The 22966-nt window shown below is 41.6% G+C and overlaps 1 long non-coding RNA gene and 1 pseudogene across 1 annotated transcript; one reads left to right on the top strand and one right to left on the bottom strand.

The window, feature by feature from the left end:
* Positions 1-530: 530 nt before the first annotated feature.
* On the bottom strand, positions 531-5044 carry LOC123622259 (annotated as a pseudogene).
* A 5114-nt stretch (positions 5045-10158) lies between these two features.
* Positions 10159-16919, top strand: LOC123622483. Its single transcript, XR_006729506.1, has 4 exons — positions 10159-10255; positions 12899-13084; positions 13616-13737; positions 16059-16919. It is a non-coding gene; the product is annotated as an uncharacterized LOC123622483 (long non-coding RNA).
* Positions 16920-22966: the final 6047 nt, after the last annotated feature.

Raw genomic sequence — 22966 nt, 5'->3', positions numbered from 1 at the left:
TAAAATATATTGAAAAACATTTTTAAAACCCAAATATAATGCAGAGATATACAATATTTTAAATGAAAGATTCAGTAGAGCAAAGATATAAATTCTTACTGAAGTGATCATATATTTAATGCAATTACAAGCAAAATCTCAATGGGGTTTTTCAGGCACAGAACTTGAGAAGATGATTCTAAAAATATATAAAAGAATAAAAAATAAAAATAGACAAAACACTCCTTAAGATAGATGAAGGTACAGGGATTTTCTCTATTGACAGTAAAAAACTTATCACTTTGTATTTATTGAGATAACATACTGTTCATGCTGGGACAGATGAATGGTCCTGTGGAACATAACACAGTTCAAAACCAACTTTTGCCTGCATAGAAATTTGATTCATAAAAGATCAGTATAAGTCAAGGTCAGACTAGAATGTGCAGTAGTAACAGACTCTCCTTCACATTCTCACTTACAACACAAATCCAATGTGAGTTGGCTGGGGTGGGTGGGGATGGGTTGCGTACTCTGCTCCCCAGAATCACTCAGGGATCCAGGCAAAAAGAAGCTTCATGATCTTGTAGCTGTACCTTTGAGAGCCTTGTGGTCTTTTTGGTCATTATGGCCTGAGTAGCAAGAGTGAGAGGATCACGTGCCAGTTCGTAAGTTCTTTGACTTAAAAGTGACCCCTCATAGACCTTTTCCCATACATTAAAAGCATGGTTCCATCTATCTAAAAAGGAACTACCTCCCAAGGGGAGGTAACCAGTCATGAAGAAACGAAGGACCCCTCCAGTAACAAACACGATGATAATGTATCCAAGGTCCAATGTTAAAGAAAATATAACTATTCCCATAAACGACAAAATGTATACTATCAGAGTAGTCTGTATATTTTGGTATAATCTAGCCATAAGCCACAGAGAATAGAGCCCCCCATTCCAGCCACTACCAGGGTTACCCCAATCCTTCCAGCATTCCCTTCTTCCCCCTCATAATAATGTCAATATTATTTGGTTTAATAATGTTGAGACTGAATAAAATGCTCCAGTCATGATACCATAACTGATCAACAGAAGGACAAAAGGAATGTTTTTCAACAGGTTTCTGATTGATTTCTTACAGGGGTACTCTTCAGGGGGACTGTCTCGAAGAACTGCTTGAGCCTGACTTGGTGGATACTGAGGTTTTTCTTTGAAAGCAATTACTGTCAAAATAAATAAAAGTGTGGCAAACTGCCTATAGTCCATAAAACATGGTGCTGATATTAGAAGCCAGGATGTCTGTGTCATTCTGTGTGTTGGGCATTAAAACGGGTGGTAGCAAAAAGCCCATTGCAGTGCCAAGCTGAGATTGCCCAGCACGGCGGTGACACAGCTGTGGACACTTCTTAGGGCCCCAACCACGCTGAGGCAACACGGGAGGCCCAGCCCAGGATGAACACGGGGCCCCGGGGCAGAGGCGCTGGCCCAGCATGGTGGCGCAGATGAGATGGTGACACAGATGAGATGGTGACGCAGATGAGATGGTGACGCAGATGACATGCTGCCGCACTTGATCCAGCCGCCCAGGCAGTCGAGGCCAGAGCCCCGCAAGGCGGTGAGCCGCAGGCCCCCGGTGTCCAGCAGGCAGGTGGCCGGGAAGATGAGGGGCACGCAGGCCAGCATGTACACCATGGGCAGCCGGTCGGTGTGCAGCAGGGAGACGTTGCAGAAGCCGTTGCTGATGATGCCGTACTGGATCCGCCGAAAGGCGTTCAGCAGCGAGGCCAGGCCGAAGATCAGAGCACCAAAAAGCGCCGCGTGGAGCGCGCAGCCCAGGACAGCCGGGTGGCCTCGGCCCCCGAGGTCGCCTCTCCCGGGCCGTGGGCAGCAGCCGGGCCTGGGTCTCCTCTCCCCGGGGCCAGCAGAGTCTGCGGCCCGCTCGGGGCTCCCGCGCCGGCCGCGGGGCCGTCCCGGGGAAGTCACTCAGGGGCAGGCAGCCGGCTCGGGGTCCCTTCTGCGGTTCCACGCTCTCCTTCCCTGCGGGCGCGCCCCTGGGCACCAGGAGGTACCCTTCGCCAGCGGGTGCCCGGGCGCCACCGCCGCCCGCTCCTCATCGTCCAGCTGTGCCAAGGCCCAGGGCTGCCCCGCGCCCCCCGCCGAGACCCCGAGGCCCTCCCGGAGTCCCACCCCCCTGTCCCCGCAGCGCGCCGCCCCTTCCCAGGCGCTGCCTGGTTGCGCAGGTGCAGTCCCATTTTATAAATTTTGACAGATTCCTTCGGTAATAAGGAATTGAGTGTTTTGATTTGTTACATTTTGTTTTCAGGAGGGGCAAGTGAATGCTACATTTTCAGTAATCTAGATTTTTTTTTTTGCCAAGATATAATTATCATAAAATAAAATGCTCAGGCATCATATATTGAGTTTTTGAGAATTGCATAATGTGTAACTATCACCCAAAATAATAAGCAGAAAATTTACAGCCCTCCAGGAAGTTCCCTCATACTCCTTTGAGGCCATTCTTCACACTCCCCCAACCCTTCCCCGGCAGCTACTATTCGATATCTATTGCCATAGATTAACTTTCTCTGAATTTGGATTTCAAATACAGTAAATAGAATTACACAGCACATACTCTTTTCTATCTGGCTTCATTTACTTAACATTTTTTTTTTATACTCAACCATGCCATCATGTGTATCATTAGTTCGTTCCTTTCATTGTTAAGTACTATTCTATTATATGAATATTCTAAAATTTGTTTATTTAACTTTTGTTGATGGACATTTGGTTATTTTCAGTTTTCATATGAAGCCACAAGTGCGGGCAGGTAGGGAGGGGAGGAGAGCACAGATAATGACTGCAACAGATACAACATTGGTTTACTAATGTTTGTCTTTAAAAAAAATACATGACATCCATCACACAGGGTTGGATGGTAGTGATGATCATTTATTTTATATAACTATGTGTTATTACTTGTTCTATCCAAACCTAGAAGTGCAGCTCAATTCTGTCGTGCACACTCACTGTCTTTGTCACCACTAATAGTTGCCTCTATTTCCAATTCTGACTGTGCAGTTCTAGCCAGAGGGCCAGAAGCACATGGCAGCTAGAAATGATGAAGATGGGTGATTTCAGAGTCTGTTGTAGTCCCCGGAAGAGGGGGTTTGTACTCTTCCAAGGAGTCTTTTGTTCATGTAGATTTTCACACAGCTACTTAAAACTAGTTATTGGGAAAGGTTTTCAGGCCTACTTACCAGATACCATTTTGTACAGAAAACAGCAGAAGTAAAGGGATTGAAAAAAAAAGAAAAAAAGTAGAGGGCTCTAGAATCAGAGGGACCTGTATTTCCGTCCTACTCACTAGCTATAAGACCATTAACAAGTTATTGAATATTTTCTGAGCTCACACTTTCCCCATTTATCAAGTGAGGGTGATAATTACTTTATTGTCTTGTGATATTTAGATGAAATAAAGTAAGTACTCAAAACATGGCACCATTTTCCTTGTTTCTTTAGTACTGCACACTGATCCACAAATCATACTTTATGTTCTCTTTAATAATTGTTATCAATGTAATATTTAAAGGATACTGAGGACATTCACCATGGCCCCATATTGGCAACAATGACCCAAACCTGGGGACATAGTGAGTAAAGTACCCACCTTCTAAAAAGAGCTGCAAACTGCTGGGTCCAGGAACTGCCCTGGGCTGACCAAGAGGAGACACACACTGAAGGTCACTTCGGTCCCCCTTCCTGGCCTGTAAAAGAAGCAGTGAGGTTCACAGGAAGTGCGGGTATCAACCTGGTAAAGCAAATGTTCCTAACAAAGACGCTTTCTCACCTCTAAAGCCAAGTGATGGGTGTCTAAGAGAATCGCCCGTAAAGACTGGGGGTGCCTGGGACAAGAGAAGGCAGGCTGTCACGCCCAGACAGACACCTCCCCAGGCCAGCAGGCTGGCTCAGCTGCCCCACAGCCTAACTGAAGAGGGGGAGAAAGGACGGGGAGATAGGGCAGAGGCAGCACCTGTGGTGGAGGTCCCTGCACGCCCACGCTTGGAATGCAGTTTCCTGTGGTGGCATCACAGAAGGGAGCCAGGTCTGTGTGATCTTGTCAAGTCTCCACCGAAGATGGCTGCAAACAGGCAGGAAGAGCTCCCAGGTCAAGCGGCTGCTGTGGCCTCTGGACCTAATCCTGAGGGGGCTTGAGGTTCTCAGCATTCTTCACGGGCATAAAAGGTAAAAAGAATTTAGTTGTTTCCAGGACCAGGAGACATCGAGATGACTGAACTTAGACTGACATCTTGTGGCTCTGCACGAAATAGGCGCTTCACTAAGAATTAGTCCTCCGTCTGGCGGAGTTGTGGTCTGAGAACAGAAAATAAGAAATAAAAACCAACTTTTGTTTTTTTTGGACAATATCATGATATTCATTAATTGTATTTTAAAAGACATATATGAGAAAGATAATATTTAACTACAGTAACTACTGATTTAATTTTTTTTGCTATTACAAATGTTGTAGACAGTTATCAAAAAATATGACTTACTCCGCTTCCAAGCAATTTCCAGCATGAGATGTCCCTTTCCTTTACTGTTCAGTGGTTTGTATTCGCGCCCTCTGTCGATGCCAGCAAGTATTTTTAAGATACCTGAGGAGCACTGGAATGTTCCATGGGCCCACCATGCCCTCAGCTCCTCACGCTCCTGAGTGAGGCTGGGTCCCCTCCCTCTATCTCCTCCCACAGGTCTGTGATGGTAATTATTCCATGCTGTAATTATTCTCACCAGTCTGTTTTGCCAAAGAACGTGGACAAAGATGATTCCTTCAAGCACAATTTCCAAAAGGTCTGTGAATTAGACTTTGCTGATACTTGACAATGACATAAAAGAAGTACAATGCACAAAAGTGAAATTTAAAAATACAATCCCAGCTTCTATTACCCTAGAATTGATCAACTGCTTTTTCTCTTTGATTTCTCTACTGGCCGCAGCTCGTAGCACACTGCCAAGCTGCTAGGGTCCGTGCTTTTGCCCCCGGAAGAGGCTAAGCTTTTAATGTCCTCCAGCATGAAAGACCTCCCGCCCCAAGTCCTGTCTCTGGTTCCTGCCAAAGGAAGCAAAATATCACTCCATGTTTTTGACCTCTGCAAGGATGTCCCCACCCACAACCATGTTGGTCACACTTTCAAAACATTCTGAAGCATTTGAATTTAGATTATTTTGCCAATGTTCCGAGTTTCTCAAAGAAGAATGCAAGAGCTGCGGGGGCACGGCTTGCTCCACCAAGGATGCTGTGACCAGCCTGAGGGTCCAGACCTGCTGCAGGGCAGAGCCATAATAGAAAGCCCCTACTAGGGCAATGCTGCGTAGAAATGTGGGGTCAGAGCCACCAGAGGGTCCCCTCTAGAGTAATTCCTAGTGGAGCCATGTTAGTGAGGCCACTCAATATCCCAGAACTGTAGAGGTACCAGTTTGCAGCATCAGCCTGAGAAAGCTGTAGGCACTAGACTCTAACCTGAGAGGGCTGAAGCTCTTAGAAGCCCAACCTCTGCACCAGCGAGCCCAGCATGCGGGACACGGAGTCAAAGGAGATTGTTCTCCACCTTTAAGACTTAATATTCTTTTCCCTGTTGGGTTTTGGACTTACCTATGAGCAGTTACCCCTTTTATCTTGCCTATTTTCCCCTTTTGGGATGGGAATGGCTATCTTATGCCTGCCCCACCATTGTATTTTGGAAGTAGATAACCTGTTTTGATTTCACAGGCTTACAGCTGGAGGGGATTTGCCTCACAAGGAATCGTGCTTTGGGTCTCACCCATATCTGATTCAGATGAGTCTCTGGACTTTGGACTTTTTAGTCGGTGCCAGTTAAGGTTTTTGGGATTATTGGGATGGAGTAAATGTATTTCGCATTGTGACAAGCACAAGCATTTGGGAGGGGTGCAGGGATAGAATACTATGGTTTGAATGTTCCTTCCAAAACTCATGTTGAAATTTAATTGCCATTGTGATGTATAAGAGGTGGGGTCTTTTAGAGGTGATTAGGTCATGAAATCTTTGTCCCTATTAGTGAATTAATGCCATTACTGCAGGAGTGGGTTAGTTGTCTCAGGAGATTGGCTTCCTTTTTCTCTCTCTGGCCCTGACCATGCTATACCTTTTGCCATGTTATGACACAGCAAGAAGTCCCTCATGAAATGTGGGCCTTCAATCTTGGATTTCCCAGCCTCCAGAACCCTGAGTCAAATGAATTCCTGTTCATTATAAATTACCCAATCTGTGGTATTCTGTTATGGCATCAGAAAACAGACTACTGTTGATGTTTTCTCCAGAATCAGAGAATCAGAAAGAGTGGTTCATGGCGTCATAAAGATTCTTCTATAAAATTCAATAGGGGATTAGAACTTCCAGAGTTCTTAAATTCTCCCTTTGAAGGTTAGGGAGTAGTGTTTTATGGAGGTGATAGTAGCTCAAAGTTTTTGGTGGGGAAAGGCATGTCCCATAAAAACACAGGATATGTGACTAAAATATAGTTTCGTTGCTACGAGCATATCTTAACATTTTATGACCTGAATTTTTATTTCTTTGAAAAATGATTCTTATCCTTTAACTTAGTCAAGCATGTTTGCATAGCTCTTTTACAAAATGCCAGAGTTTCTGGAATCTCCTGGACACAGAGGAGCTCTTTGATGAGGAGGTAAGCAGCCATCCCTGTGGTATAAAGCCCATTTCCCACACTGTGGGAATTTTTATTTGGTGGGACTTTAAGGTCCCTATGTGCTTCAAGTGCTAATATTAGTGTGTCAGGGGAAAATGGCATTTCCTACAACCTCCATGAGCTGGAAAGTTTTATTTTTATTTGATTTGACCACAGTTGTAAAGATCCTTAATTTCCTTGTGTTCATAATTTGAGTACATCTCCCCATCAATCAAATATGCAGCATAAACATTCTTTCCTTTTATAAGAGATGTAAGAAAACTGATACATGCTGAGGAAAAGCGAACATTTTAGGTTTTAAGGAAGGTATTGATTTTACTCTGTGCTATTCCACAACTGAAGGAAGTAAAAACTCTCTTATGATTCACAACTAAAAAGAGAAGGGGGGGTGTGTTTAGGACACATCACTCACTGAGAAATTATAATGGTCAAGCTTGGAAAGAATTGAAAGTTAGAGACAATGAGATTACCTATCCTCTGATTTTTAATTCAGACTTTTTCCTGCGATGTTCAATAGCCCTGTGAGCACTGGGAAAACCAAGACTTTGTGGTCGTATGGCTCCAGCCTCTGGACAGACGTGTGCCGGATGTTAAATAACACTGGACTCTCTTAAGGGCTATGTATTGTGTTCTTAACTCCCAACCTGTGTGATCTCCTTCCTCTTCCACCATGCCTAAGACAAAATTTACTTTGATATCTCTATCTCTCTGTCTCTCTCATCTGAGCATTTACACAAATAATACATGCCCTTGAGCCCAACATTATAAAGTACTATAAGAATGTGTATGAATAGGAACTTACATATACCACTAATGGGAATGGAAATTGTTTTAACACTTTGAAGAAGTATTTGCTATATTTGGTAAAATTTAAAATTTGCATGTCACCCAATAATTGCCCACTTATACTTTCAAATTCTGTAAAAAGGTGATAATAATTTACCTCTCTCATAGGGTTGATGTGAGGTTAAAATGATTTAATCTATGTAAAACACTCAAAAGTTATATTTTTAGTTTTCAACAAGTTGCATATTTTGTTATCAGTAGTAGTAGTATCAATGTTGTTATCATTAATCTCCCACCTTAGAGAAACTCACGAAATGTCCACAAGGAGACATGTATATGAATGTTCATACAAATATTGGTAGTGATAGCAACAAAAAATGGCAAAGAATATAGAAATTAATAAAAATGGAATGGATGAAAATATCATGCTATATTCACACAACAGAATACTATACAAAAGGTCCGTGTATCAATATTGATAAACCTCAGAAATTTAATACTTGAAATAATTTGCAAAATAATATTCAAATTATGGTATAAATTCCATGTAAACAATGAGTATGAAAGCAATACTGTATATTTTTAGGGATGAATATATATGTAGAAAAGTATAAAGAGATATACAGAAATAATAACCCTTAATGTCCCGGTAGTTGTTATCTCCAGCAGGGAGAAAAAATTCTGTGATCAGGGATGAGACCACCTGGGGTGACAAATGGATTGAAAATGTTTTATTTCTCAAGTTGGATAATGTGTAAATATGTGTTTATTGGATCCTTCTCAATGTCTTTCAGCAAATGTTAAATATTGCAAAATAAAATAAAAAGCAACAAATAGAAAAAGTAAAGAATAGCATATTAATAAATCAGCTTTTTGCCTATACATTTGCTGGGGAAAATAGTTGTCTATTAATTTGGAAAGGCCCTCTGACTTTCATATCAGAAGCTTTATATAATGATGCCTTGATTCAGTGTAAATCTTTGCTAGAGAATTGAAGATAAGTGAAATGCAAAAGCAATGAGAAAATTCACGTAATAAGTATTTATCACTGGCTACTCAGGGTTAATGAAGGCAAGATAGTTTACTTGAAGCTAATTACACAATCTGAGTGTAAGTGCGACACCACTGAAGCTAGTCACTTGTTATTTGTTATGTCCTCCCACCCCCCCATACCCTGACCCCATGGCCCTTATGCATTGAATTGTGACCATATGTATCATTCATTACAACAGGAGTGAGCCAATGTTTTGTCCTTTGAGGTGAACAGATTCCTTGAGTGCAGTTAAAGAGTCCTTATGTATGTCTCCACTAACACATCATTTCCAAGGACTGTGAGGCAGCAACTTAGATAGATCAGGAAGTGATGACAACAGCTTAGACCAGAGTAAAAGGGATAGAAAGGGAGAGACACAGGTGGACTTGAGAGATATTCAGGAGGTCAGCTAGCAGGAGCAAGTTGCAGCACCACAAAAGCAAGATCCAGAGAATACCGTCAGGTAAAACTATATTTAAAGTTTATGGACATGGAAAACTATTCAGTTATTGTTTAAGAGTACAAAAGAGTTGAAGTTAAAGTACAAATAAAGGCAACTGATGAATACACAAAAAACTAAGGATAGTAGCTACTGAGGGGGTGCTTGTTGGGGGCATTAGCACACAAAAGGTTGCTAAGGTAACTGGTGCTCTATTTCCTAAGATGAATGATGGCTACACTGGGATTCCTTAATTAATTCTCTTTCTGCCTTGCGTCCACATTGTATGTATTCCCTAGAGTGACTCAGGTATTTATTTTATTAAGATGGGGAAAAGTAAGCAGACACAGAAACCTTGACTTATACTGATAAACTTTGAGAGCCTGAGCCACAGTACTGGTCCCTTTCCTATAAGAACTTTCTACTTAAAAAAAAAAAAAAGAAAAAGGGAAAAGAAAACAGTTTTTTCTGAATCTTTGTTTTTTTTTTTTCAACTTCCCTGCGGGAAGAACTGTTTCCCTGATCCTCAAATTTGGAGCCCGGCCCTCAGAGCCTCTCCTCCCCACACCCAAGCCCCCACGCTGCGCCTCCCCCAAACCCAGAGCACACCTGGGTCTCCTGCTTACTACTCTTCACATCTATAGTGGAGGCTTATTTACTGTCACCCTGGGAACTCATGGGCCTGGCTGGGAAAGTGCTTCAAACGGGTGTGTGTGGGGGGGAGGTGGTGGACAGGGAGTGGCAAATGCAGGCGGCAGAATCAGGACAGGGGGATGGCCCCAAGTCTCTGACCCCCACCCCACCCAGTGTTTTTGCGAAGCCTTTCTGCTTGGCTCCTGGGGCCCAGTTCACCCCAGAGTCCTGGCAATAAGCCTCAATTATGAGCCGCATGACAACTTGGGACCCCTGGCTTCGCTGGACCAGTGGGGGCAGCTAGGTGAGAGGGAAAGGGCCCCAAGGACATAAGGTCTGTAGGTCGCGGGGGAGAGTGGGGAGCGCCCCTGGCACACGCTCAGCGAGAGGACGGCATGCCTCTGTTAAATATCAGGTGGGTGGGGTCGGGGGTGAGGGAGCACGAGGTCACAGGGGTCACATTGTGACGCACGTGGAGCGACTTTGGGGCTTGGCCGGGCAGGCAAAGGGGGTTGGGGAAGAGCTTGTAGCCGGAGCCTTCCTGCGCCTGCGCGAGCCCGGCCTGGTCGGAAGGGGTGCAGCTCCGGCTCGGCCGGTCCCGGCGTCCTTCAGCTGTGACCACGTTCCTCTGGGCCTCTCGCAAGGACCCCCTAACAGAGTTTCCTAGACGGTAGGATTTCGTGTTAAAAAAATCAGTTTACCTTGTAAACGTAAAGTTAGGAACAGCGTTTTTGTTTGTTTAAGACGATGCTAAAATTTCTCATGACTTAAATTTTATAAATTTCCTATATTAGATTTATAAGTAAATTACCACTGTCATAAGTGCTTAAAACACAAAATTATATGTATAACCTTATATGGAACTAAATGAAATGGTAATAATGGATGCCATTTTAAAGGTTTTAATTTTATAATATTTTACAAGCTATAAATCGTAAGGATTTAATGTATTAGCTAAATTATAATTTCTCTATCCTTACCTACTTTTAAGGTCTTAGATAAATCATTCAGTTAATTAATAAGTTTTGAAAGCCTGGAAAGTTTCTTAGTGAAAAACGGACACAAAACACTTATAAATAGTGATAATATCTATTCTTGTTATTTTTGAAGGGCAATAGATTAAGGACAAAATATATATTCTCCAATTGTCCTCAGAGAATATATCTGTGTATACACTCACACACAGGATATTCAAAAATCATACAATAGAAATAAATATGCCTGTGTATATGTATGTGAATATGTGTATGTTCATCTATTTCAATTGTTAACATGTATTGGTGGAGAAAAAGTAATAAGTTCTTTTCTGTGTCTAGAAAAAGATAGTTATTTTGATTAAAGATGATATTTGATATAAATAGTATATAATTTCATTTATAATATATAAATTATAATGTTTTATGATATATAACAATATATTTTATACTATATTTATATTTAATATGCAGACATTTGAGTTGAATAATTATATAAGGTATGATAATTAGAGAAATAAAAATATGTATACAAGAAATTAGATATGATTTCCTTCTTATTTAAAAAATTAATAGCTTATCCATAGGACAAATTTAATATGATATATATGTATTATTTAATATACTGATTAGTTAATTATTTGTTAAAACTATAGGAAATTTTGATTATTACTGATTTTTATATTTATATATCTGTGTATGTCTGAATATATAAGTCCTTTCCTCCAAATTATTATATGAATAGCTACAAAGCAGAAACAAAATGAGTGACATTTTAATTTAAAATGACTGGGCTAGTTTATTCTTACGTGAAAGTTTCTTCCCGTAATTCTGTTAAATTTTGTTGTTTTTTACACTCTTAAATCAGTTTTTAAAAAAAGTCTTGTTCGCTTTTCATAACTTATTTTCAATTACAATTGTTATTTACAGTGTTATAAAAATGTTGCCTAAAATTATTTCTGACATTAGTTATGATTTATCATGTCTTCTGTAACTACTATTTTTTGTTTTACCCTTCCAAAATTCAGAACAGTCATTTGCTCTACAAAATAAAGGAAAATAGGAATCATTAGGTTTGTTAAAACTCTTCAGGTTTTAAATAATTCAAAACTGTTATGAGAGCCATTGTCCTTTAACCTCAGTATTTAAAAACAAAGAAATATAGGTTTTACTTCCCTCTGTGCAAAAAATAAAATGCACCAAACCTGGCAAATCCAAAAGAGAGTTGATCTTAGGTTAATTATATATTAGTGAAAGGTATTAATAGAAGTATGTTTTCATAACTGTGTACTTTTCAAGGTAAAAGAAGCATGCTCCTATTTAAACATAAATACTGAAATATAAACTCTCAGATTTTTCTTTAGGATTCTAGGCTCACAAATCCTTTCTCACTTTCTGTTCATGAAAATTCTCACCAAGTGCTGACTCAAGTATGTGGGAATCATTAGAGACCTACTGCTCATTTCAGTCTTTTGTTAGATCTAGTGGCCAAGCCATATCCACCTTGTTTGGGATCTAGAACAGCAATCGAAAAATGTATGAAAACTTCCATTGATTTAGTTCCAGAGTTTCCACTACACTTACTGGTTCCTATCCTACACAGACTCCTTTATTGACAGTCACTTGACATCCTATGAAATATTACTCCTTTCCTCTTCAAAGGTCTCTATATCCATTGTTGCATCACTCTGAACCCAGCCACCCTTAGTTCATCACCGGAAGACAGAACCGAACAATGACTTGCCAGCATTTTGGGAACTATTCACAATAATTTAAACCTTACAGACAAAACAACCATGATTTTAATGTGGTTTTATGTGGTAAATACTTTTAAAAAACTAAAAATTATGAAGCTGAGTATGCTGTCAGAAACTTAAATCAGGCCTTGAAATATAAGCTTCTTAGAGAAATAAAATAATTCCAGGTGGTTACGTTAATTGCCATCATCCAGATATATCAATTGCCAAAAGATAAAGAAAGAAATATTTTTTATTATGGTAGGTATGATTTCAGGTTAGTTCACGACTATGAAGTGCTTCAGAAACAAAAAGATGTGCTATTATAAGATGGTGAATTAAAAGCCCTAATATTTCTGTAGGCCACGCTCCCTGGACAAGCAGCTGATTAGCAGCATCACAGAAATGGTAGAGATCATTGATTTATCTCGAGAAACCTGACTTTGTTTGGCCTTGGCCAAAAGAAGGCACTAAGAAAGAGAGAGGCAACCTCTAATATTTGGAAACTCGCCTAGCACTATTAGGATTTGGTGTTGCTGGGGTAGACCAGGTATTCATAGCAAGGTGATAATATTTTTCTGCTGAATGTCAACTATTTCACAGAGCACCAGCTTCAGAAGAGGCCGCACAATGATTGTGGTGGATCAAGACAAAAAGAAGAACACTCTGCAATCATGTCTGTATGAACTAAAATAAAATCTGAAGCCCCCCAGCTGTGATGGAATGGATGCCCTCTGGGCCAAGGGGACTGCAGAGAAAACCTAAGGCTCAGATACTGGCTATGAAAAGGTAGGTCAGACCCGCATCATGATGCACCTCTATCTTTTAGAAGACATAATTTATAACAATGAGATGGCAAATCATTAACAGACCTAAGGCTATAGAAGGTAAAGCTTAAAACAAACCTATAGGCCTTCAATTTACATAAGAGATCACTTGAGTTTCGGTAAACATCCAATGGCTTGTCTCTGATGAACAGATTTCTTAAGTTAAAAAATTCTAAGCCTTAAGACAAAGCTTCATGCTTTAAGGAGTTACAAGTCAAAGAACTTTTAAGTACACGTATAACATGTAAGAACACACTTTAAGATGTCCTGCCATTTCAGGCAAAACAAATACACGCCTTCCACATATTGACTTAGAGAGTTATTTGAAATTCCTATCTGCATGAACATATACAACCAAACTGTACCACAGTAGCCTGAGCACATATGCTAAGGACTTTCTGAGGCCATGTTGTCCATGTGAGTCACACATATTCAGATCAGAATAAACCCCTTTAATTATTTTAAAGAGTTTGGGTTCTTTTCTTTTGACAAGATGGTGCTCACACCTGGGGCTCAAAGAAGACTCAGGATTCCATGAAGGGCCAACATCAACTCCAGGTAGCAGCATGGTACCCTTGAGCCACTTGAGGACGAGCTTTCCCTTGGGCAGAACTGGTAAGTCCTCCTGAGTCCCCAGAGCTCACACTCTTGATTGAGGATCCTGGTTTATTCTCAGCTGTCATTCTTTTTGTAGGAAATTGTTTTGAGGATCCTAATTTTGACTTGGAGGTCCAATCTAAAGGATCTTCTCCATTCATTGCCTCTTCCTCCCCAAATGTCTTTGAATTGACTTTTCTGGGCATTTGTGAAATGAAAGAGATAACTGAAATGTCCTATTTGTAGATAAATGAGAAACTGAGTTTCCCAGCTCGGAAGAGAAAGGATATTTATCTGTCTCAGCTGAGGGTATTCCTGGGTGACTACGGATGCAGGTAGGAGTGCCTGGGCTGACTCCCCGTGGTGTTAGGTGGCCCTATAGGGAATCCCCAGCAAAATTAATTAAAAGAAGGCTCATCCAGGAAACACATATAGGAACTGATCGCTGGGCATTTTGAGCCCTCTCGGAGGTGTTAGACCCCTGGGGAGAGTACCTGAAACACAAGTGAGAGGTGGGAAACGACTCAGTGGTGAAATCTTGTGGAGTCCTGCCACTGGGATCCACCACACTTATCCCTAGACTACAGTTCGATTTCTTCTTGTAAAGAAAAACAGGTGACCAATCCTCCAAACGTGAGGAAAGACAAGGAGAATGATGCCATTTGGGCACCATGGTTGGTTTAGGGCACCTCTCCTCGCAAGTATGTGTGTAAATGGAAAGATTGAAAGGCATGCCAGGTATGCTAGGACTGCAGGTGGTTATGGCCAATGTTTGTGCACATGTTTTAACTGAAGAGCAAATGGCATCCAGGAAAATTCAGAGCTCAAGTGGTCAGTCTGCCACAATGAATTTAAAATGTCCAGTCTCTCCAGCTCTCTTTGTCACTGTTTTCTATCTGCCATCTCTCAACCTGGTAACTTTTCCTTCTGCTCTTGAGATAGACTCAAAGTTTATGCCGTTTGTAATTCAGGCTACTTGGAGATCTTACAGCCAGTTTAAGCTAAAATACAAAGATTGAACACTGATTTTCCAGTAAAGAAAAGAAAAAAAAACGGATAGAAGTGGTTTTTTAAAATCAGACTGCCACCAACCTGTTTTATCCAACTGGCAGTTCCTGTCAAAACCTCATGGCTAGAGTTGTGAGGTTAAAGCTAATGGAACTTTGTGTGTGTGTGTGTGTGGGGGGGGGCGTTATATGTATGCATGTGTTTAGATTCATTTGTCGATATCCGTGTATTATGTGTTGTATCTACTTGGTACCAGACTGTCTTATACGTAAGGAGTGCTCCTAACTTACTTAAAAGGAATCCAAATTACTCTGTATTTCTTGTGAATTTAGTAAACTTTGATAAATGAGTTGGGTTATTTAAACAGGATAAGTATGAATGGTGAAGTGAAAGTGGAAATGCTTTCAAATTGTCAGCATCCATGTTTGCCTATGATCCTGGACATTTTGATGTGCTTGGCACAGAAGCCATACAAGTGTAAACCCAGCGAAAAGCAAAATAGTCTGTATTTGTATCATTTCTGATAAGTTAGTGAAATTTAATATTGTCAGTCTGATGATAATGGCTAAATCTCTTGATTTATGAACGAAACTGCCCATGTGTTTAAGGTTCTTAAGTATGTAAAGAGGGAGATATACAGAACAAAAATAAATGGTCAGAAAATTAACGTAAGGGAAACATGAAGCAAATAAGAGCATCACAAAAAATATTTATGGTCAAAGGCTTATGAAGTTATTTTCGTTTTGGCAATTTAATCCTAGTTGCAGATGTATTTTCTTCCCTGACTTTAATGTCTGTGGGAAGCTACACATAAAATCTGTTTCTGATTCCCTCTTTGTATCATCTGGTATTAACATTATGATTAGGGATTTGAAGCTGTAGTTATAAGGGCTTAAATTGGCAGCTTCAGTTTTCCCTTTGGTCTTATCCACTTTTCATTTGTCTGACACTTACTAGCTACCTGGTTATGTATCCACTATTCAGACACAGCACAGTTTCTATTTGGAAAAACAAGTCCCTAAGCTGTCAATATTTGTATACTAATTTATTTTAGGATAAACATAATAGTTGTTAGAATCCAAAGAGAATCTCCAAACAGTGTCTACAAACCCACCTGTAACCTGTAATACACAGCTTTGACATGTCCTACCTTATTGGCCCAAGCCAATACACACCTTATCTGTGCTGGATTATGGATAATTCCTGCCTTTCTAAAATGTATAAAGCCAAAGTGTAACCCAATCAGGAGGAGACCACTTGCTGAAGACTTCCTTCCTGTGATTTTCCAGAACATGGTCACACATATTCAGCTCAGAATCAACCTCTTTCAGTTATTTTCCAGAGTTTGGATTCTTTTATATTGACAAGATGGTGCCAAGAAGTGAGGCTCAGAAAAGACTCAGGACCAACGGAAGGAGTAGCCCACCATAAGCACCAGGTAAAGGCATTGACCATTGGGGGTACCAACTGCTCCAAGCTTTCCTTTGACCTGAACTGGTAAGCGATTCTGAAGCTGCGGAACTCACAATCTTGGTAGATAGTCTGGCTTTTTCTGACCTGTCAGTACTTTTACTAGGAAGTTATTTTGAGGGGTCCTGATTTTGACTTGGCCGTGCACCCTAAAGGGTCTTCTCCATTCATTGCCTCTTCCTCCCGAACTTTATCTGAATTGGATTTGTGGGCATTTGTGAAATAAAAGAGGCAGCCGAACTGTCCTATTGGTAGATAAATGAGAGACTGAGTTTCTCAGCTCCGAAGAGAAAGGGCATTTTCCCCGTCCCAGCCAAAGGTATGCCTGGGTGACTGGGGTACGAGGGGGAGTGTCTGGGGTGACTGGCCGTGGCATGACGTGGCCCTATAGGGAGTCCCCAACAAAATTAATTAAAAGAAGGCTGATCCGGGAAACGCACATAAGAGCTGATCACTCGGCGTTTTGAGCCCTCTCGGAGGTGTTAGACCCCTGGAGAGAGACCCTGAGACACAGGTGACAGGCGGGAAATGGCTCAGTGGTGAAACCCTGTGCAGTCCTGCCCACAAGCAGCACACTGTGATCCACCACACTGACCCCTAGACCACAGTTCGGTTGCTTCTTGTAAAGAAAAGTGGGAAACCAATCCTGCAAACGTGAGGAAGAGCAAGCAGAATGATCCTACCTGGGCACCCCCGTTTGTTTAAGGTACCTCTAAGCACAAGTATGCGTGGCAATGGAGGGATTGAAAGGCGTCCCAGGTATGCTAGGACTGCAGCTGCTTATGGCCAATACTTGTGCCCACGCTTTGTCTGAAATACAGTTACATCTAGGAAAATTCAGAGCTCCAGGGGTCAGCCTGCCATGACGACTTTAAAATGTCCAGTCTCTGAAGCTCTCAGTCTCTGTTTTTTGTCTTATAAGTCAGGTAGCACTCCTAACTTGCTCCAAAGGAAGCCAGTTTCTGTCCATTTCCTGTGAATTTAGGAAACTTTGGTAAATAAGTTAGTGTATTTAAAGAGGAAAATTGTGAATGGTGAAGTGAAATTGCAAAGGCTTTCAGACTGTCAGCATCCCTGTTTGGCTATGACGGTGGACATCTTGTTGTGCTTCAGGTGTCAGTGTTTGACAGGAAAATCATGCAACTGTATGTGAACCCAGCCAAAGTCAAAATGGTCTGTGTTGCTAGATTTCTGATAAGTTAGTGGAGTTTAATATTGTCAGTCTCAGGACAATGGCTAACCCTAGTGAATAATGGCATGGCCCTTTGGGTGGCCCGAGTGCTCCCAGCTCTCCCGTGGGCTGAACTGTTTAGTCCTTCTGAGTCCCGTTCTGGACCTCAGGATCTGGGTTGATGGTCCTAGATTATTCTGTGCTGTTGATTCGTTGTCCAGGAAGTTGGTTTCCGGGGTCCTAATTTTGGCTGGGCGGTGCACTCTAAAGGATCTTCTCCATTCATTGCCTGTTCCTCCCGAAATTTATCTGAATTGGCTTTTGTGGGCATTTGTGAAATGAAAGAGGCAGCGAAACTGTCCTGTTGGTAGATAAATGAGAGACTGAGATTCTCAGCTCCGAAGAGAAAGGGCATTTTCCCCGTCCCAGCCAAAGGTATGCCTGGGTGACTGGGGTACGAGTGGGAGTGTCGGGGGTGACTGGCTGTGTCATGACGTGGCCCTATAGGGAGTCCCCAACAAAATTAATTAAAAGAAGGCTGATCCGGGAAACGCACATAAGAGCTGATCACTCGGCGTTTTGAGCCCCCTCGGAGGTGTTAGACCCCCGGAGAGAGACCCTGAGACACAGGTGACAGGCGGGAAATGGCTCAGTGGTGAAACCCTGTGCAGTCCTGCCCACAAGCAGCACACTGGGATCCACCACACTGACCCCTAGACCACAGTTCGGTTGCTTCTTGTAAAGAAAAGTGGGAAACCAATCCTGCAAACGTGAGGAAAGGCAAGCAGAATGATCCTACCTGGGCACCCCCGTTTGTTTAAGGTACCTCTTAGCACAAGTATGCTTGACAATGGAGGGACTGAAAGGCGTCCCAGGTATGCTAGGACTGCAGCTGCTTATGGCCAATTCTTGTGCCCACGCTTTGTCTGAAAATCCAGTTGCATCTAGGAAAATTCAAACCTGCAGTGGTCAACCTGCCATGATGACTTGAAAATGTCCAGTCTCTGAAGCTCTCAGTCTCTGTGTTTTGTCTTATAAGTCAGGTAGCACTCCCAACTTGCTCTAAAGGAAGCCAATTCCTGTCCATTTCCTGTTAATTTAGGAAACTATGGTAAATAAGTTAGCGTATTCAAGGAGGAAAAGTGTGAATGGCCAAGTGAAATTGGAAAGGCTTTCAGATTGTCAGCATCCCTGTTTGCCTCTGACTCTGGACATCTTGATGTGCTTCAGGTGTCAGTGTTTGACAGAAAAGTCGTGCAACTGTATGTCAACCCAGCCAAAAGCAAAATGGTCGTGTTGCTATGATTTCTGATAAGTTAGTGGAGTTTAATATTGTCAGTCTCAGGACAATGGCTAACCCTAGTGAATAATGGCATGGCCCTTTGGGTGGCCCGAGTGCTCCCAGCTCTCCCCTGGGCTGAACTGTTTAGTCCTTCTGAGTCCCGTTCTGGACCTCAGGATCTGGGTTGATGGTCCTAGATTATTCTGTGCTGTTGATTTGTACTCTAGGAAGTTGGTTTCTGGGGTCCTAATTTTGGCTGGGCGGTGACTCTAAAGGATCTTCTCCATTCATTGCCTGTTCCTCCCAAAATTTATCTGAATTGGCTTTTTGGGCATTTGTGAAATGAAAGAGGCAGCCGAACTGTCCTGTTGGTAGATAAATGAGAGACTGAGTTTCTCAGCTCCGAAGAGAAAGGGCATTTTCCCCGTCCCAGCCAAAGGTATGCCTGGGTGACTGGGGTATGAGTGGGAGTGTCTGGGGTGACTGGCCGTGGCATGACGTGGCCCTATAGGGAGTCCCCAACAAAATTAATTAAAAGAAGGCTGATCCGGGAAACGCACATAAGAGCTGATCACTCGGCGTTTTGAGCCCCCTCGGAGGTGTTAGACCCCTGGAGAGAGATCCTGAGACACAGGTGACAGGCGGGAAATGGCTCAGTGGTGAAACCCTGTGCAGTCCTGCCCACAAGCAGCACACTGGGATCCACCACACTGACCCCTAGACCACAGTTCGGTTGCTTCTTGTAAAGAATAATTGAAAGGTAACCCCCTGAATTTGGGTAAAGTGAAAATTTTTAATTAGAATATGTGTTATAATTTATTAGGTCAAATCTAATTAGAGGACTGAAGTATCTGCCTTCTTTATGAAATATGTATTGGTAAATGATTATGCTGTAATGCAGGCTACTCAACCATTCAATAATTCACATATATTTCTGTGTTTTATTCCCTTAGTCCTTTTTCGTTTTTTTTTTTTTAATTGGGAAATAATTTCTCAAGTTGCTCCCGGAGATCTGAGAGCCACAGCTAATCTGCAGTTAAAAATCAGCTCTTTTATTTCTGATGTTTTTAGGAATCTATTTCACCTGCCTATGCATGTATAAGTATTATGTGTTTGTTGCAGCAAACAGTTATAGAAATTGTGAAAATCTTACTGACAGCTAATTGTTTCTTAGCTAGTATTTGCTAAAAGAATAAAATAATCAAAGATCGATAGTCAGATTAAAATATAATAATTTTAAGATCCAATGGAAAAAAAATCTTCATAAGAGCTATTAGATCTTATTTTGTCTGTATATCTATATTTCTTCATGTCTATATATGTTTATGATATTTTCTAGCAACATATACCAACGTACTCTAATTATCTTAGAAAAAATTGCTACATGAAATATTTTATCAAGAAATTAGAAACCAATTAAATGTCTTTTTAGTGTATGTGACTTTAATAGTACAATAAGTGACCTGTGCTCCATTTTTTTTATTCTGTTTCACTCTGTTTCACAATTCCTGTTTACACTGACCTTCAGAGTGAGACCATTAACATGGACCCGAGTACTCAGGGATACTGTGAATGTCCTTTAATAGTCTCTCAAATTCTCATAGTTGATTCATACTTAAACGTTTATTCAGGGATCCACTTTTTTTCAGTACTTTTTCAGTATATGGACTATCTTTACTCTGTAAACTGGGTGTGCTGTTAGACCTCCTCACTCTTTGAAAGACTCTGAATGAGGCCATAAAACCTCTAGGTCCAAACTCCAGAGGGTACAGACAGCTGTTACTTACTTCGGATATAAAATATTTCAGGGCACTCAAAAGCTCACCCCAAAATTCCTTAAGTCGCTTTTGTTATAGCCCTCATCAGAGATTACACATTAGTAAAAAGAAAATTTGCCACTGTTTACACAGACTCCAAATATGCCTTTGGAGGCATCTTTGGAGGCAGGTGATCTTCTATGGCCAGGGTGTCTGGACACTGTTGGGATTTAAGTGAACAGTTCGACACCATGAGTAGCTATATGCAGACACTAACTAATATGCTTGAAGCATATCATCAACACGTGAAAGCAGCATGGCTTCCACCAACTCCCAGGCTTTGCCTTCCTTTTTGACCAAGAGAGTCGGTATATATCAAAAGTTTTAGAAAAAGACATGTGCTGTCATCTCTCTGTGAAGGCCCCTACGAAGTACTGTTAACCACGTACACCGCCATCAAAATAAAAGAAAAATTTTCCTGGATTCATGTGAGCTACATCAAACTGCACTGGGACAGTTGGAAGACCACCCCTACAGGTGACCTGAAAGTAAGGATTTCCAGGGCTAGTTCTCAGGCCCCTGAAGCAGACATCTTCACAAAGTAGATAGGTTTTTCCCAAGATCTTAGATCAAGAAACCACATTTTCTATCTAAAAACTCCTTTTTTTCTGTTTCTTTTCTCATCCCGTTCCCCACAAGAAGGGTCCTTTATAAACACTTTTTCTTTTAAGCCTCCCCGTCAGCGGATTGCACATTGGAAGCTGAGTGGAGATTGCCTCAACCTATCCCAATGTCCCTTTTAATCTTCCACTATGAATTTTCTTTCAAACTATGACTCACTCTTACTAACTCTTACTGTTTTTCCAGCAGGTCAGACACAGACCCAGCACCCCTTTGCACCAGTCTTTCAAACCCTGGCCATGCTAACTAATCAATCTAATTGCTAGTTATGCCAACATGTAGATCATATGAAGGAACCCGAACTCAGTTTTGCTTCTGCCAATGTGAGTGACTGGTGGGACTGGTCTGGAAGATGGATGCATGACAAGAAGTGGCATCCACAACCAACAAAACATATTATGGTACTTCTCCTGTTGGTGAGTTAACTGAACATGGAAAAAGTGTCCTTTGCTCAGGTAAAGTCACTAGAAAGAAAATTTTTATCTCTTCTGGGTGACATTCTAGGGCAATATTGCATTCAAACCCTATGGTTTGATTCCACAGATGGCATTCTTGCACCTCTTAGATGATGCTGACACTAACCCTCATGATGTCAGTGCTTGTTAAATAATCAGATGTTATGGACGGCTCACAAGCCAGGCCTCTGCAACTTGGGGTAGCTCACTTGCTCCCCTTGTGAAGTTTCCAGACACCACTGATTACATATGGACAGACCAAAGGTCTGGACTGACTTGGTTTGGTGACAAATCCAAGCCCTGTAACTGCCAGAACTGGACCAAAGGCCTTTTGTATCAAATATTTCACAACCTGTTTTATTCTCACAGACTGGCAGGGATACATGGAAATGGAACTGTCCATATTAAAATAATGTGAAGCCACAAAGTATAAATAGTAATCCAAATCTGATTTTTATGGAAGTATAGATAAAGCCAGAAATCAACCAGCCATTGTTCCCTAACTTCCTTGCTGTTGCAACTGGTTCCTACTTAATTGCACTGTCCTCCCTGACAGGCACAAGATTTGTGACTCCCCCCACTACTTCTATAGATAAAATTGCTACTGTAAATCCAAGACTTTTGAATCCATTGCTGTTTAAATCTTAAGACTGGTCTTTGAGGTGTTTTTCAGATTCTGCATCCCGGCAACCTACTGACACCAACCAGACCCATGGATAGATGTGGGAATGGATCCAACAGCCTCGAAAGCCCCCACCCAGGAAACCTACCAACTGAGAAGATAATTTCTGCACTCCAACCCTCTGAGCTCATCCTTCAACCATCAGCAGACCCCATTCCCTAGCCCTTTGCTCACCAAACTACCTTGAAAAACCCTTTCTCCCAAATTCTTGAATTTGAGAAATTACTCCCCTCTCCTTACATGGTGCCTGTGATACTAAAACTCTTTCTCTGTTGTAACCGCTGCTGTCTCAGTGTGTTGACCTCTTGAGCAGCAGGCAGTGAACCTGCTTGGGCTTTAGCAGAAACTGGAGATGTAGAAGTGCCAGTGAGAAAGACGTATAGCAGACTCCAGACTGGGAAGTCACAGGTTCCAACCTGACCCTCTGTGTAAATAACACTGGTCTTTTTGTTGTGTGGTGACAAAGTGTACAAGTGGTCCTTACCAAATGGTCAGGCTGATAGCGACTTTGTTATCTGACACCCTCTGTTACCAGGTACTCTACTTTAAAATGTCAGGCAAACTACGAACTTGGGCTCTTTTGTTCATAAAGTGGTACCACATAAGTGTACTAGATGCTATATTATAAAAAAATCACTTGTATATCACAATTCTGAGTGCTTTTTCGTGCTCAGGACTCTTTTCCCAGCATTTGGAACTCATGTGGAGGCAATAGGACAAGGTAGGGTGAGCGAGTGGGAC

This window comes from Lemur catta, chromosome 17 (genome assembly GCF_020740605.2).
Source record: "Lemur catta isolate mLemCat1 chromosome 17, mLemCat1.pri, whole genome shotgun sequence".
Classification (NCBI taxonomy): domain Eukaryota; kingdom Metazoa; phylum Chordata; class Mammalia; order Primates; family Lemuridae; genus Lemur; species Lemur catta.
Note: the sequence above shows the minus strand (reverse complement) of the source record. Positions and strands in the feature narration are given on the sequence as shown.